The 17929-nt window shown below is 48.3% G+C and overlaps 1 protein-coding gene across 4 annotated transcripts in view; it reads right to left on the reverse strand.

Moving 5' to 3' along the window:
• The window catches only part of LOC146798451 (prolactin-releasing peptide receptor-like), a 374165-nt gene that overhangs the window by 219046 nt on the left and 137190 nt on the right, over positions 1–17929 (reverse strand). The window contains exon 1 of one of the 4 annotated variants that reach the window (XM_085627972.1): positions 12705–12966. The exons of the other annotated variants lie outside the window; for them this stretch is intronic. The gene's annotated coding sequence lies outside the window, so the exon portion shown is untranslated. Of the gene's footprint in view, positions 1–12704; positions 12967–17929 lie in introns of those variants that run through there. 4 annotated transcript variants of the gene reach the window in all.

The raw sequence follows: 17929 nt of genomic DNA on the forward strand, positions 1-17929 counted from the left end.
TACACCTCACTGGTTCATCCAAATGTCTATCTGCACCACCTGAGGTACACCTCACTGGTTCATCCAAATGTCTATCTGCACCACCTGAGGTACACTTCACTGGTTCATCTTAAACTTGCTATGCATCTCCCAAGTTACACCTCTCTGGTTCATCCAAAACTGTCTGCACCACCTGAGGTACAGCTGTCTTTTCATCTTAAACTCTTTCTGCACCACCTGAGGTTCACCTCACTGGTTCATCCAAATGTCTATCTGCACCACATGAGGTACACCTCACTGGTTCATCCAAATGTCAATCTGCACCACCTGAGGTACACCTCACTGGTTCATCCAAATGTCAATCTGCACCACCTAAGGTACACCTCACTGGTTCATCCAAATGTCAATCTGCACCACCTGAGGTACACCTCACTGGTTCATCCAAATGTCGATCTGCACCACCTGAGGTACACTTCACTGGTTCATCTTAAACTCTCTATGCATCTCCCAAGTTACACCTCTCTGGCTCATCCAAAACTGTCTGCACCACCCGTGGTACACCTCACGGATTCATCCAAAACTCTATCTGCACCACTTGAGGTACACCTCACTGGTTCATCCAAAACTCTCTGCACCACCTGAGGTACACCTCACTGGTTCATCCAAAACTCTCTCTGCACAACTTGAGGTGCACCTCACTGGTTGATCCAAATGTCAATCTGCACCACCTGAGGTACACCTCACTGGTCCAAATGTCGATCTGCACCACCTGAGGTACACTTCACTGGTTCATCCAAATGTCAATCTGCACCACCTAAGGTACACCTCACTGGTTCATCCAAATGTCAATCTGCACCACCTGAGGTACACCTCACTGGTTCATCCAAATGTCGATCTGCACCACCTGAGGTACACTTCACTGGTTCATCTTAAACTCTCTATGCATCTCCCAAGTTACACCTCTCTGGCTAATCCAAAACTGTCTGCACCACCCGTGGTACACCGCACGGGTTCATCCAAAACTCTATCTGCACCACTTGAGGTACACCTCACTGGTTCATCCAAAACTCTGTCTGTTCCACCCGTGGTACACCTCACTGGTTCATCCAAATGTCTATCTGCACCACCTGAGGTACACTTCACTGGTTCATCTTAAACTTTCTATGCATCTCCCAAGTTACACCTCTCTGGTTCATCCAAAACTGTCTGCACCACCTGAGGTACACCTCACTGGTTCATCCAAATGTCAATCTGCACCACCTGAGGTACACCTCACTGGTCCATCCAAAACTGCACCACTCGAGGTACACCTCACTGGCCCATCCAAAACTCTATTTGCACCACCTGAGGTACACCTCACTGGTTCATCCAAACTCTCTCTGCACCACCTGAGGTAAACCTCACTGGTTCATCCTAAACTCTATTTGTACCACCCAAGGTACACCTCACTGGTTCATCCAAAACTCTCTCTGCACCACCTGAGGTACACCTCACTGGTTCATCCAAATGTCAATCTGCACCACCTGAGGTACAACTCACTGGTCCAAATGTCGATCTGCACCACCTGAGGTACACTTCACTGGTTCATCCAAATGTCAATCTGCACCACCTGAGGTACACCTCACTGGTTCATCCAAATGTCGATCTGCACCACCTGAGGTACACTTCACTGGTTCATCTTAAACTCTATGCATATCCCAAGTTACACCTCTCTGGCTCATCCAAAACTGTCTGTACCAACCGTGGTACACCTCACGGATTCATCCAAAACTCTATCTGCACCACTTGAGGAACACCTCACTGGTTCATCCAAGACTCTCTCTGCACCACCTGAGGTACACCTCACTGGTTCATCCTAAACTCTATTTGCACCACCCAAGGTACACCTCACTGGTTCATCCAAAACTCTCTCTGCACCACCTGAGGTACACCTCACTGGTTCATCCAAATGTCAATCTGCACCACCTGAGGTACACCACACTGGTCCAAATGTCGATCTGCACCACCTGAGGTACACTTCACTGGTTCATCCAAATGTCAATCTGCACCACCTAAGGTACCCCTCACTGGTTCATCCAAATGTCATTCTGCCCCACCTGAGGTACACCTCACTGGTTCATCCAAATGTCGATCTGCACCACCTGATGTACACTTCACTGGTTCATCTTAAAGTCTCTATGCATCTCCCAAGTTACACCTCTCTGGCTCATCCAAAACTGTCTGCACCACCCGTGGTACACCTCACGGGTTCATCCAAAACTCTATCTGCACCACTTGAGGTACACCTCACTGGTTCATCCAAAACTCTGTCTGTTCCACCCGTGGTACACCTCACTGGTTCATCCAAATGTCTATCTGCACCACCTGAGGTACACCTCACTGGTTCATCCAAATGTCTATCTGCACCACCTGAGGTACACTTCACTGGTTCATCTTAAACTTGCTATGCATCTCCCAAGTTACACCTCTCTGGTTCATCCAAAACTGTCTGCACCACCTGAGGTACAGCTGTCTTTTCATCTTAAACTCTTTCTGCACCACCTGAGGTTCACCTCACTGGTTCATCCAAATGTCTATCTGCACCACCTGAGGTACACCTCACGGGTTCATCCAAATGTCTATCTGCACCACCTGAGGTACACCTCACTGGTTCATCCAAATGTCAATCTGCACCACCTGAGGTACACCTCACTGGTTCATCCAAATGTCGATCTGCACCAGCTGAGGTACACTTCACTGGTTCATCTTAAACTCTCTATGCATCTCCCAAGTTACACCTCTCTGACTCATCCAAAAGTGTCTGCACCACCCATGGTACACCTCACGGATTCATCCAAAACTCTATCTGCACCACTTGAGGTACACCTCACTGGTTCATCCAAATGTCAATCTGCACCACCTGAGGTACACCTCACTGGTTCATCCAAATGTCGATCTGCACCACCTGAGGTACACTTCACTGGTTCATCTTAAACTCTCTATGCATCTCCCAAGTTACACCTCTCTGGCTCATCCAAAACTGTCTGCACCACCCGTGGTACACCTCACGGATTCATCCAAAACTCTATCTGCACCACTTGAGGTACACCTCACTGGTTCATCCAAAACTCTCTGCACCACCTGAGGTACACCTCACTGGTTCATCCAAAACTCTCTCTGCACCACTTGAGGTGCACCTCACTGGTTGATCCAAATGTCAATCTGCACCACCTGAGGTACACCTCACAGGTCCAAATGTCGATCTGCACCACCTGAGGTACACTTCACTGGTTCATCCAAATGTCAATCTGCACCACCTAAGGTACACCTCACTGGTTCATCCAAATGTCAATCTGCACCACCTGAGGTACACCTCACTGGTTCATCCAAATGTCGATCTGCACCACCTGAGGTACACTTCACTGGTTCATCTTAAACTCTCTATGCATCTCCCAAGTTACACCTCTCTGGCTAATCCAAAACTGTCTGCACCACCCGTGGTACACCGCACGGGTTCATCCAAAACTCTATCTGCACCACTTGAGGTACACCTCACTGGTTCATCCAAAACTCTGTCTGTTCCACCCGTGGTACACCTCACTGGTTCATCCAAATGTCTATCTGCACCACCTGAGGTACACTTCACTGGTTCATCTTAAACTTTCTATGCATCTCCCAAGTTACACCTCTCTGGTTCATCCAAAACTGTCTGCACCACCTGAGGTACACCTCACTGGTTCATCCAAATGTCAATCTGCACCACCTGAGGTACACCTCACTGGTCCATCCAAAACTGCACCACTCGAGGTACACCTCACTGGCCCATCCAAAACTCTATTTGCACCACCTGAGGTACACCTCACTGGTTCATCCAAACTCTCTCTGCACCACCTGAGGTAAACCTCACTGGTTCATCCTAAACTCTATTTGTACCACCCAAGGTACACCTCACTGGTTCATCCAAAACTCTCTCTGCACCACCTGAGGTACACCTCACTGGTTCATCCAAATGTCAATCTGCACCACCTGAGGTACAACTCACTGGTCCAAATGTCGATCTGCACCACCTGAGGTACACTTCACTGGTTCATCCAAATGTCAATCTGCACCACCTGAGGTACACCTCACTGGTTCATCCAAATGTCGATCTGCACCACCTGAGGTACACTTCACTGGTTCATCTTAAACTCTATGCATATCCCAAGTTACACCTCTCTGGCTCATCCAAAACTGTCTGTACCAACCGTGGTACACCTCACGGATTCATCCAAAACTCTATCTGCACCACTTGAGGAACACCTCACTGGTTCATCCAAGACTCTCTCTGCACCACCTGAGGTACACCTCACTGGTTCATCCTAAACTCTATTTGCACCACCCAAGGTACACCTCACTGGTTCATCCAAAACTCTCTCTGCACCACCTGAGGTACACCTCACTGGTTCATCCAAATGTCAATCTGCACCACCTGAGGTACACCTCACTGGTCCAAATGTCGATCTCCACCACCTGAGGTACACTTCACTGGTTCATCCAAAGTCAATCTGCACCACCTAAGGAACACCTCACTGGTTCATCCAAATGTCGATCTCCACCACCTGAGGTACACTTCACTGGTTCATCTTAAACTCTCTATGCATCTCCCAAGTTACACCTCTCTGGCTCATCCAAAACTGTCTGCACCACCCGTGGTACACCTCACGGGTTCATCAAAAACTCTATCTGCACCACTTGAGGTACACCTCACTGGTTCATCCAGAACTCTGTCTGTTCCACCCGTGGTACACCTCACTGGTTCATCCAAATGTCTATCTGCACCACCTGAGGGACACTTCACTTGTTCATCTTAAACTTTCTATGCATCTCCCAAGTTACACCTCTCTGGTTCATCCAAAACTGCCTGCACCACCTGAGGTACAGCTCTCTTTTCATCTTAAACTCTCTCTGCACCACCTGAGGTTCACCTCACTAGTTCATCCAAATGTCTATCTGCACCACCTGAGGTACACCTCACGGGTTCATCCAAATGTCTATCTGCACCACCTGAGGTACACCTCACTGGTTCATCCAAATGTCAATCTGCACCACCTGAGGTACACCTCACTGGTTCATCCAAATGTCGATCTGCACCACCTGAGGTACACTTCACTGGTTCATCTTAAACTCTCTATGCATCTCCCAAGTTACACCTCTGGCTCATCCAAAACTGTCTGCACCACCTGTGGTACACCTCACGGATTCATCCAAAACTCTATCTGCACCACTTGAGGTACACCTCACTGGTTCATCCAAAACTCTCTCTGCACCACCTGAGGTACACCTCACTGGTTCATCCTAAACTCTATTTGCACCACCCAAGGTACACCTCCCTGGTTCATCCAAAACTCTCTCTGCACCACCTGAGGTACACCTCATTGGTTCATCCAAATGTCAATCTGCACCACCTGAGGTACACCTCACTGGTCCAAATGTCGATCTGCACCACCTGAGGTACACTTCACTGGTTCATCCAAATGTCAATCTGCACCACTTAAGGTACACCTCACTGGTTCATCCAAATGTCAATCTGCACCACCTGAGGTACACCTCACTGGTTCATCCAAATGTCGATCTGCACCACCTGAGATACACTTCACTGGTTCATCTTAAACTCTCTATGCATCTCCCAAGTTACACCTCTCTGGCACATCCAACACTGTCTGCACCACCCGTGGTACACCTCACGGGTTCATCCAAAACTCTATCTGCACCACTTGAGGTACACCTCACTGGTTCATCCAAATGTCTATCTGCACCACCTGAGGTACACTTCACTGGTTCATCCTAAACTTTCTATGCATCTCCCAAGTTACACCTCTCTGGTTCATACAAAACTGTCTGCACCACCTGGGGTACAGCTGTCTTTTCATCTTAAACTCTTTCTGCACCACCTGAGGTTCACCTCACTGGTTCATCCAAATGTCAATCTGCACCACCTGAGGTACACCTCACTGGTTCATCCAAATGTCAATCTGCACAACCTGAGGTACACCTCACTGGTTCATCCAAATGTCGATCTGCACCACCTGAGGTACACTTCACTGGTTCATCTTAAAGTCTCTATGCATCTCCCAAGTTACACCTCTCTGGCTCATCCAAAACTGTCTGCACCACCCGTGGTACACCTCACGGGTTCATCCAAAACTCTATCTGCACCACTTGAGGTACACCTCACTGGTTCATCCAAAACTCTGTCTGTTCCACCCGTGGTACACCTCACTGGTTCATCCAAATGTCTATCTGCACCACCTGAGGTACACCTCACTGGTTCATCCAAATGTCTATCTGCACCACCTGAGGTACACTTCACTGGTTCATCTTAAACTTTCTATGCATCTCCCAAGTTACACCTCTCTGGCTCATCCAAAACTGTCTGCACCACCTGAGGTACAGCTCTCTTTTCATCTTAAACTCTCTCTGCACCACCTGAGGTTCACCTCACTGGTTCATCCAAATGTCTATCTGCACCACCTGAGGTACACATCACGGGTTCATCCAAATGTCTATCTGCACCACCTGAGGTACACCTCACGGGTTCATCCAAATGTCTATCTGCACCACCAGAGGTACACCTCACGGGTTCATCCAAATGTCTCTTTGCACCACCTGAGGTACACCTCACGGGTTCCTCTAAATGTCTATCTGCACCACCTGAGGTACACCTCACGGGTTCATCCAAATGTCTATCCACACCACCTGAGGTACACCTCACGGGTTCATCCAAATGTCTATCTGCACCACCTGAGGTACACTTCACTGGTTCATCTTAAACTTTCTATGCATATCCCAAGTTACACCTCTCTGGCTCATCCAAAACTGTCTGCACCACCTGAGGTACAGCTCTCTTTTCATCTTAAACTCTCTGTGCACCACCTGAGGTACACCTCACGGGTTCATCCAAATGTCTATCTACACCACCCATGGTACACCTCACGGGTTCAGCCAAAACTCTATCTGCACCACTTGAGGTACACCTCACTGGTTCATCCAAAGCTCTGTCTGTTCCACCCATGGTACACCTCACTGGTTCATCCAAATGTCTATCTGCACCACCTGATGTACACCTCACTGGTTCATCCAAATGTCTATCTGCACCACCTGAGGTACACCTCACTGGTTCATCCAAATGTCTATCTGCACCACCTGAGGTACACCTCACTGGTTCATCCAAATGTCTATCTGCACCACCTGAGGTACACTTCACTGGTTCATCTTAAACTTTCTATGCATCTCCCAAGTTACACCTCTCTGGTTCATCCAAAACTGTCTGCACCACCTGAGGTACAGCTCTCTTTTCATCTTAAACTCTCTCTGCACCACCTGAGGTTCACCTCACTGGTTCATCCAAATGTCTATCTGCACCACCTGAGGTACACCTCACGGGTTCATCCAAATGTCTATCTGCACCACCTGAGGTACACCTCACTGGTTCATCCAAATGTCGATCTGCACCACCTGAGGTACACTTCACTGGTTCATCTTAAACTCTCTATGCATCTCCCAAGTTACACCTCTCTGGCTCATCCAAAACTATCTGCACCACCCGTGGTACACCTCACAGATTCATCCAAAACTCTATCTGCACCACTTGAGGTACACCTCACTGGTTCATCCAAAACTCTCTCTGCACCACCTGAGGTACACCTCACTGGTTCATCCTAAACTCTCTCTGCACCACCTGAGGTACACCTCACTGGTTCATCCAAAACTCTATCTGCACCACCCGTGGTACACCTCACTGGTTCATCCAAACCAAAACTCTCTCTGCACCACCTGAGGTACACCTCACTGGTTCATCCTAAACTCTATTTGCACCACCCAAGGTACACCGCACTGGTTCATCCAAAACTCTCTCTGCACCACCTGAGGTACACCTCACTGGTTCATCCAAATGTCTATCTGCACCACCTGAGGTACACCTCACGGGTTCATCCAAATGTCTATCTGCACCACCTGAGGTACACCTCACAGGTTCATCCAAATGTCTATCTGCACCACCTGAGGTACACCTCACGGGTTCATCCAAATGTCTATCTGCACCACCTGAGGTACACTTCACTGGTTCATCTTAAACTTTCTATGCATCTCCCAAGTTACACCTCACTGGTTCATCCAAAACTGTCTACACCACCTGAGGTACAGCTCTCTTTTCATCTTAAACTCTCTGTGCACCACCTGAGGTTCACCTCACTGGTTCATCCAAATGTCTATCTGCACCACCTGAGGTACACATCACGGGTTCATCCAAATGTCTATCTGCACCACCTGAGGTACACCTCACGGGTTCATCCAAATGTCTATCTGCACCACCTGAGGTACACCTCACAGGTTCATCCAAATGTCTATCTGCACCACCTGAGGTACACCTCACGGGTTCATCCAAATGTCTATCTGCACCACCTGAGGTACACTTCACTGGTTCATCTTAAACTTTCTATGCATCTCCCAAGTTACACCTCACTGGTTCATCCAAAACTGTCTGCACCACCTGAGGTACAGCTCTCTTTTCATCTTAAACTCTCTGTGCACCACCTGAGGTTCACCTCACTGGTTCATCCAAAACCCTCTCAATGTCACCTGAGCAGTACATCACAGATGCACCCTACTCAATATCAATACCGTTGAAGCAGTGCATTAGTAAGTTATCCTAAACTCTAGTGGTACCAACTGAGCTGCACAACGGTCCAGTGTAAACTCTCTCAGTACCTACTATTCAAGCTGCAGAACCAAGGTTCATCCTGAGCGGTCTCAATATCACCTGAGCAGCACGTCACCGCTTCATCTGACCTCCTACCATCCGAACTGCATATCAGGGTCTCCTCTTAAGTTCTCTCAGTGCCATCCTAGTTGCGCATCACTCATTCATCCTAACCCTTTCAGTAGCACCTTCGTTTCATATCACTGGTTAGCGCCAAATATTATTCGTGTTACCAGACCTGCACACCACTGGCTCATGCCTCACTCTCTCTTTACGGTGTGAGTTCCACATCACTGATTCATCCTAAACTCTGTCAGAGCCTCCATAGCTGTACATCCCTGCTTTACCATACACTCTTCCAAAATCACAGGAGCTGTACATCGTTGGCTCACCCTAAACTCAGTGAGTACAAGATGAAGTGCACTGCACTGGTCCATCCCTCCCTCCATCAGTGCCACCCGAGCGGCGTTTCATTGGTGCTTCACATTCCATCAATGCCTCCTTCGTCAGACATCATTGGTTAATGCTAAACTCTGCTGTGACCATCTGAGCTGCACATCACAGATTCATCCTGACTCTGTCACTGCCCCTTGGGATGTGTGCCACTAGTTATAAATTCTGCCAGGGCCGCTTGTGTTATCATGTGCCCTGTCAATGGTTCATGAGCTGCACAGCACTGGTTCACCAAGAGCTCCATCAGTACCTTGTGAGCTGCACATCACTGGTTCACCCTGATCTCAGTCAGTCCCTCCTCAGCTGCACATCACTGGTTCACCCTGTTCTCAGTCAGTACCTCCTCAGCTCCACGTCACTGGTTCACCCTGATCTCAGTCAGTACCTCCTCAGCTGCACATCACTGGTTCACCCTGATCTCAGTCAGTACCACCTCAGCTCCACGTCACTGGTTCACCCTGATCTCACTCAGTACCTCCTCAGCTGCACATCACTGGTTCACCCTGATCTCAGTCAGTACCTCCTTAGCTGCACATCACTGGTTCACCCTGAGCTCCATCAGTACCTCCTGCGCTGCACATCACTGGTTCACCCTGATCTCAGTCAGTACCTCCTCAGCTGCACATCACTGGTTCACCCTGAGCTCCATCAGTACCACCTCAGCTGCACATCACTGGTTCACCCTGATCTCAGTCAGTCCCTCCTCAGATGCACATCACTGGTTCACCCTGATCTCAGTCAGTCCCTCCTCAGATGCACATCACTGGTTCACAATGATCTCAGTGAGTACCTCTTCGAATGCAGATCAGTGGTTCTCTGCTGTGACCATCTGAGCTGCACATCACAGATCCATCCCTACTCTGTCACTGCCCCTTGGGATGTGTGCCACTGGTTATAAAGTCTGCCAGGGCCGCTTGTGTTATCATGTGCTTCGTCAATGGTTCATGAGCTGCACATCACTGGTTCATCCTGATCTCAATCGGTACCTCGTGAGCTGCACATCACTGGTTCATCCTGATCTCAATCGGTACCTCGTGAGCTGCACATCACTGGTTCACCCTGATCTGAGTCAGTCCCTCCTCAGCTGCACATCACTGGTTCACAATGATCTCAGTCAGTACCTCCTCAGCTGCACATCACTGGTTCACCCTGATCTCAGTCAGTCCCTCCTCAGCTGCACATCACTGGTTCACCCTGATCTCAGTCAGTCCCTCCTCAGCTGCACATCACTGGTTCACCCTGATTTCAGTCAGTACCACCTCAGCTGCACATCACCGGTTCACCCTGAGCTCCATCAGTACCACCTCAGCTGCACATCACTGGTTCACCCTGATCTCAGTCAGTACCACCTCAGCTGCACATCACCGGTTCACCCTGATCTCAGTCAGTCCCTCCTCAGCTGCACATCACTGGTTCACAATGATCTCAGTCAGTACCACCTCAGCTGCACATCACTGGTTCACCCTGATTTCAGTCAGTCCCTCCTCAGCTGCACATCACGGGTTCACCCTGATCTCAGTCAGTCCCTCCTCAGCTGCACATCACTGGTTGACCCTGATCTCAGTCAGTCCCTCCTCAGCTGCACATCACCGGTTCACCCTGATCTCAGTCAGTACCACCTCAGCTGCACATCACCGGTTCACCCTGATCTCAGTCAGTCCCTCCTCAGCTGCACATCACTGGTTCACCCTGATCTCAGTCAGTCCCTCCTCAGCTGCACATCACTGGTTCACCCTGATCTCACTCAGTACCTCCTCAGCTGCACATCACTGGTTCACAATGATCTCAGTCAGTACCACCTCAGCTGCACATCACTGGTTCACCCTGATCTCAGTCAGTCCCTCCTCAGCTGCACATCACTGGTTCACCCTGATCTCACTCAGTACCTCCTCAGCTGCACATCACTGGTTCACAATGATCTCAGTCAGTACCACCTCAGCTGCACATCACTGGTTCACCCTGATCTCAGTCAGTCCCTCCTCAGCTGCACATCACTGGTTCACCCTGAGCTCATTCACTCCCTCCTGAGATGCACATCACTGGTTCACCCAGAGTCCCTAGCGTGCTGCACATCTCTGGTTCACCCAGAGCTCCGTCAGTACCTCGTGAGCTGCAGATCACTCGGTCGACCTATACTCCATCAGTACTGTCATCTGAGGTGCACAATACTCACTGGTTGTTAATAAGCTCTTTCAATGCCTAGTGAGCGGCACTTTACTTCATCCTAACACGAAGCTCTGTCAGAGCTCGGCATCTCACTAGTTCATCATGACGCACTGTGGGCCCCGCCTGAGCTGCGCCCCCCTGGCTGATTCTTTTGAGTTCTGCCTGTATCCTTTGTGCTGCACGTCAGTGGTTCAGCCCATAGCTGCGCCACAAACCTCTGAATATCATTGACTAGATGACCCTACCAGAGGCCCAGTCAGTACCCCGGCGCTGTACCTCACAATGTTGTCCTAATGTGAGGGTGCTAGTTACCGCTGAGCTGCACTTCTCTTCTGTATATCTCCATTTCAGGAATAGAATATTTCATAGAAAATCTGTGACTGAACCCTCAGAGCCAGGTCTACCCGAAGACATGAACTGCAAACCCCAGTTCCCCTGAAACCTTTTTTTCAGTACCCTCTATATCACTAACCCCTAGAAATCGAATACCCTAGGATGTGTGCCTTCGTCCTGAAATAATCTGCCAGAACCATCAAACTACACTGGTGCAACACTGAAGAAGGATAAGGAGGCGAGAAGAGAGTTATTTTCCGACATCTGTGCTGCGAATGACCGCTTCCTCTGACACCCGGTGTAATCCTGTGCACACTTCTGTGTCCCCTGATATGTCAATGAATTTGATTGCATCTGATTCGCTCGTAAGCGGATTTGTTGTGGCTGGGGTCCATCAAAGGTGCAAAGGACCCTAATGCAAACACATAAAATTATTCATAATTTGGGCGCCCTCAAAACTCTGTCGCACTGCACCTGCTGCACCTTTGATAGCTTTGCCCTCCTGCAGGGGCACGATCAACTAACGCCACTCGCAGATGTTTGCCTTTTAGTTTCACTCCCTAATTCGATAATATGCCCTGCGCGCCATTACACTTTTCAGATTAGTGAAACACGCACGACAATCATTATTGTGTACACTGCACCCAAAAACTGTCCCGCAGATCTCGCCCAGTACTTTAGAGCTGTTGACAGCTTTCTGCCCTGGGCTCTGAATCTGTCTACACATCTAACCCCGGGCTTTGCAACTGCCTGTGGCATGCCACGAGTACTAAGGAGAACGAACATGGGTTTCGGTTCAACTAAACCAGTCGTCAGTTTTGTTCGCTCCGGATAGCCCTAGCTTTTTAACTTGAAATGTACTTCACCACTGACGTACAATGATTAATGAAAAGTAAATTCATTCAAGGCTATGTTGTGAATTATAAACACTGCACGTACCATTACATACAAATAAGTTATTAATTAAGGCATTCTAGGGCGCCGAGAGGTCGGTCTTGCAGCGCTATAACTGAACACTGATTAAGATACAAATGAGTGTAAGAATGAAAGAACATACCAGCTCTTGAACCCTGCTCCAGACGCTGATGGCGGCTCCCTTGGCTGCTCGGGGTCCTCAGCTGTCTGCCAGGTGCAGCATCACACCCTCGACAGGTGTCAGCGGGCTCTGAGCTCCCGCGCTACAAGTGAAGGCATCAGCCTAGCAGGCAACGGGTGGGGTCCAGAGGCAGCCCGTGCTCAGCCCTCGCTCCTCCTGCCTCGGCTCGTCACCCTCGCCGCCCCCCCTCCACCTACAGCGAAGCGCACGCACCCTCCTTTCCCGCCTGCTCTCCCCTCGCTGTCTCTAGACTGTGCTTGCTGCATAGAATTCACAGAATAAATAAACTACCAGTTATGAGCAATAATAAATAGCTCGTCACGAACACAGTGCTTGTCATGACAGTTTTACCACTTCGTAACTGTAAACAGCAGGTGGTGCTGTTTCTTAACTGATGATCCTGCCCCAAATACCCACATACCCTACAAAATTCCTTAAGCATGGAATTAAACAGACACGAAGGTGGCTTTCAAGAACAGGGGACTTGGCCGTGATTCCAAGTAGGCTGGTAAACTTCAGTTCGATGTCAAACCCAATTTGGAACAAGGACCGGAATTCAAGCTTTGTAGTAATTACCACGAACCGCAATTTTCTTCTGGCAATGTTTGGCAGGTCAAATATTTGCTAAATTCCAAACCATGCGGTTTTTGGAGCACGAAGCTTCATAGTTCGCATGTAATTCCTCTTTTTCCCATCGGAGAACTTGGTTTTGGAGGTATTTATTGCACCCTGTATATACAGCAGCCCAAGGCGCAGTTTATTTCCTGGGAGTGGAAAACAGCTCTCCTCTTCCTATTGACTTGGAAAATTATTCTTATTATTAGAGCCAAGCAACTTTGGCTCCATTCTTATATGTCATGAATATGCAATATATAGGTGCAGTTAGCAATGCATACTCATATGTCCTAACAATATTAATGTAAGTGTTGCACTTGACATCACTATTGTAGTGCATTCACTGTTGGATTAGGGACTCAAACATACACTGTATGGTTAACCGTATTATATGATATATACTTCTTACAATTCTGATGAAAACCATCCTTACACTATTAAAATGTACTTACTTTAGAAACGAAAAGACTTATGTAATGTGTGCACTAATGTTTCATATTTGCATTTATAATGTAGCGCGTAGTCACATTTAGAGACGTGCACTCAAAGATATTTCATCTGTATGTAACATGAATCTAAAGTCAGAGGAGTCTGGTGCTTTACAGGATTGTGCCTACATCCATTTGTCCCACATGCTGCTGTCAAGAGAGCGGAACTTTGGCCCTGAATAAAGTTTGTGGAAGAACTACTCGGACGGGACTGCGAGGACCAGCAGCCCCGTAACCCTGCCCAGCTGTGACCTCTTCCCGCCCCTGCCGCTGCCAGAGCACTCTTAACGACTCACGGCCCCCGCTTCGCGGGAGCCGTTCGTAGTCAGAGGAGTCTGGTGCTTTACAGGATTGTGCCTACATCCATTTGTCCCACATGCTGCTGTCAAGAGAGCGGAACTTTGGCCCTGAATAAAGTTTGTGGAAGAACTACTCGGACGGGACTGTGAGGACCAGCAGCCCCGTAACCCTGCCCAGCTGTGACCTCTTCCCGCCCCTGCCGCTGCCAGAGCACTCTTAACGACTCACGGCCCCCGCTTCGCGGGAGCCGTTCGTAGTCAGAGGAGTCTGGTGCTTTACAGGATTGTGCCTACATCCATTTGTCCCACATGCTGCTGTCAAGAGAGCGGAACTTTGGCCCTGAATAAAGTTTGTGGAAGAACTACTCGGACGGGACTGTGAGGACCAGCAGCCCCGTAACCCTGCCCAGCTGTGACCTCTTCCCGCCCCTGCCGCTGCCAGAGCACTCTTAACGACTCACGGCCCCCGCTTCGCGGGAGCCGTTCGTAGTCAGAGGAGTCTGGTGCTTTACAGGATTGTGCCTACATCCATTTGTCCCACATGCTGCTGTCAAGAGAGCGGAACTTTGGCCCTGAATAAAGTTTGTGGAAGAACTACTCGGACGGGACTGCGAGGACCAGCAGCCCCGTAACCCTGCCCAGCTGTGACCTCTTCCCGCCCCTGCCGTTCTTTCTATTAAACTAAACAAGCCTCCCGCTAAGCGGTCACGCGCCGGGAGAAGCCCGGGACAGGGGCGGGACCGTTTGTGGCCGTTAGTGGCCGGGAGAGGACGGGACGGACCACCTCCATTGATTGATTACTTTCCCTGTTGTGCATTTCATTTGTTTGAGACTTTGTGCCCCTATTACCTGAACTCACTATGGGCAAGACGGGCAAAGTAATTCCTGTAAGATCTCCTCATGCTGTAAAACATAGAGTTCTGCCAAACCAATCATTACCTAGTTTGACGGCAATTGACCGTATGCTTCAGAAAACCATAGGAGTGGTGGCGACTGCCATAGAAAACACTGAACGCCGCCTCTCTCTTCCTGTTGGCATGTTGCCCCCTCTACCTCCGGTCAATACTTCTTTTGTCACTATTAATTCACAAGACTCGATTCTGGTACCATCTTTTGTTGCACTCCCAGGTTCTCATCCGATTCCTCCAACGGGTACAGTCCCCATTTTAGATAACGCATCCCGCCAACCTCTATTAGTCCCTTCTAGGTTGTCGTTAACTCCTACCACCTTTATGACAGTACCTACCCCTGACTCCTTAGCTCAGTTAGGGGATCTCTCTGACCATTTTTCTTGTCCCACATCTACATCTCCAATTTTGGTCTCTCCTTTGTTGCTAAACTCGGACACGCACACCCTGAGGGTAACAACAAGAGGGCAGAAGGCTAGGAGCAGCTTAAAACAAACTAATAAAGACGGAGAAAATGAAGAAATTTGCCCCTAAACCTCCTCTTCCAATAAGGGAAAACGCTGATAATAATAATGATTACAAGCAGGCTCTAAAGTGTCGGAAGGACAATTTGAAAAATGATCTCTGGGCCCAACTACACAAATCATGTGCTCTCAGAGATAGTGCTGCCTTCTGGAAGGTCGTGAAGTCCCCCTTTCTTACGGAATCATCTGTAAACCCTACTGTTGAGGTGGCGATTGACGAACAAACATGGCTTGACTATTTTGAGCGAATATTCAGCCTTCCTTCAACCACCACACTCTCAACTTCTACTAGGCCAAACATAGCTGCTTTTCCTTTGCCAATAAGTATTTCCCATGAGGAGGTGGAGCACGCCCTAACGAATAGTAAAAATGGTAAAGCCCCGGGCCCCGACGAGGTCCCAGTTGATTTTTTCAAATTCACTACGGACCTGTGGTCTCCAATACTAACCAGGGTCCTTCAAGCATCCTGTGCACTGGGGCCTATAGATTCTTGGTCCCAATCAACTCTTGTCCCTATTTTTAAAAAGGGGGACCATCATTTGCCATCTTGCTATCGACCGATCTCCCTATTAGACTCCTTAGGGAAAGTCGCGGGGCGCGTAATCCTGGAGCGCCTCCAGCTCTGGGCTCTTGATAACAAAGCCCTCTCTGATCTCCAGTTTGTGTTTCGCGAGGGCTTGGGTACCACCGAGCAAGCCCTCAACTTATCATTAATAATTGGCAAATATGTCAGCGCAAAAGGGGGTGCACTCTACCTAGCATACGTAGACCTTTCTGCAGCATTTGACTACGTTAATCACTCTAAGCTGTGGGATATCTTAGAAAGTATGGGTATAGAAGCGCCTCTTATAAGCTTTTTGCGCGAACTATACTCAGACGCCACAGCCCGTGTGAGATACGGACTGGGGGGCGAGGTAACAAAGCCTTTTAGAGTCAAGCGCGGAGTAAGCCAGGGATGTGTCCTGGCCCCTTTCTTATTCAACTTATATACCAATGGCCTGGAAAAAGCCATGTTAAAGGGGGCTCAGGACATTCCCTGTATAAACAATCGTCTTATACTGGCATTACTCTACGCTGACGATGCCGTTATCCTAGCACGCACTCCTAACGAATTACAGCGTGCTCTCACGAAATACCAGACTTTCATGGCTAACCTTGACCTAAGGATTAATACTAAAAAAACCTTTGTAATGTCCATAGGATCAAGGAAAAAGAATAATAAGACCTTCATTATCGATAACCAAATAGTAGAGAGCACTCTTTAATATCCATATCTGGGCATAGTATTCGATCACAAATGCTCATGGAAACATGCCATTGAGTCTAGGAAACTCACCTTCATAAGATCCACAACTGCACTGATTAACTTTGCGAATAAACTCGGCAGAAGGCCAACGGTTGAACTCCTGGAGATTTACAGGGCAAAATATATATCTAGTGTTATTTATGGGGCTGGCATTTGGGGTTATGCAAAAGTCGAGGAAGTTCAAAGGGTGGAGAATAGCTTTTTGAGATTTCTCCTGGCTGCACCGAAGGCTACATCGACTTACGTTTGCCATTTAGAGCTGGGTCTGCCCTATCTCACAGATCTGATTAGGACTCAACCCTTACTCCTATGGCATCGTATTTGGACATCGAACGCCACCTCTTTTTCCCAGGGGTTCATCAAGGACTGTATAGCCCTAAACCATGCACATAAGATTGGTTGGATCTCTTATATAAAGAGATTCCTCGATGATCTGGGCATGACACGCTTTTTCCATTCTCCCCTGTCATTGGCCGAATTACCGAGGAAACAACTCAAAAAGTTGTGTATGGCTCACTTAGAATCCCTGAGAATGACTAATGAGGTCGCCAAACCAACTGTACAACACTTGTTGTTGGTCCAAACAACCCTGTCCATTCAGCCCTATCTAACCTACAACTGCACGGATTTTGAGAGACTTCTCCTAACAAAATTCAGACTCAACATCTTCCATCACTTGGTCACTTTCCCAAAGTCTAATATCTGGGAAAATTCACTTCAACCTTGCCCTTGTGATGAGATTTCCTCTCAATCCACGATTCATACAGTATTGTTCTGTAAATTTTATCATGACTTGCGGAAACGTTGGCTTGGCTCACTTTTAAAAATCTGGGGCCTCCGCAGATGTCGTCCCGCCTTTTTGGCTCTCCAATTTTTGGACACTGAGCTATCTGCCAAATTGGTAGTCACTTTTTTGAAATTAGTCTTGAGGCATAGACAGAACTTGTAGATTCCACTTATCCTTTTTATTTTTTCTCATCAACTGGAAATCCTGTTGATGATTAATAATAAAAAAAAAAAAAAAAGATTCTTTGGATAAAGGAAAT

Source organism: Triturus cristatus, chromosome 9 (assembly GCF_964204655.1).
Source record: "Triturus cristatus chromosome 9, aTriCri1.1, whole genome shotgun sequence".
In the NCBI taxonomy this organism is placed as follows: Eukaryota; Metazoa; Chordata; class Amphibia; order Caudata; family Salamandridae; genus Triturus; species Triturus cristatus.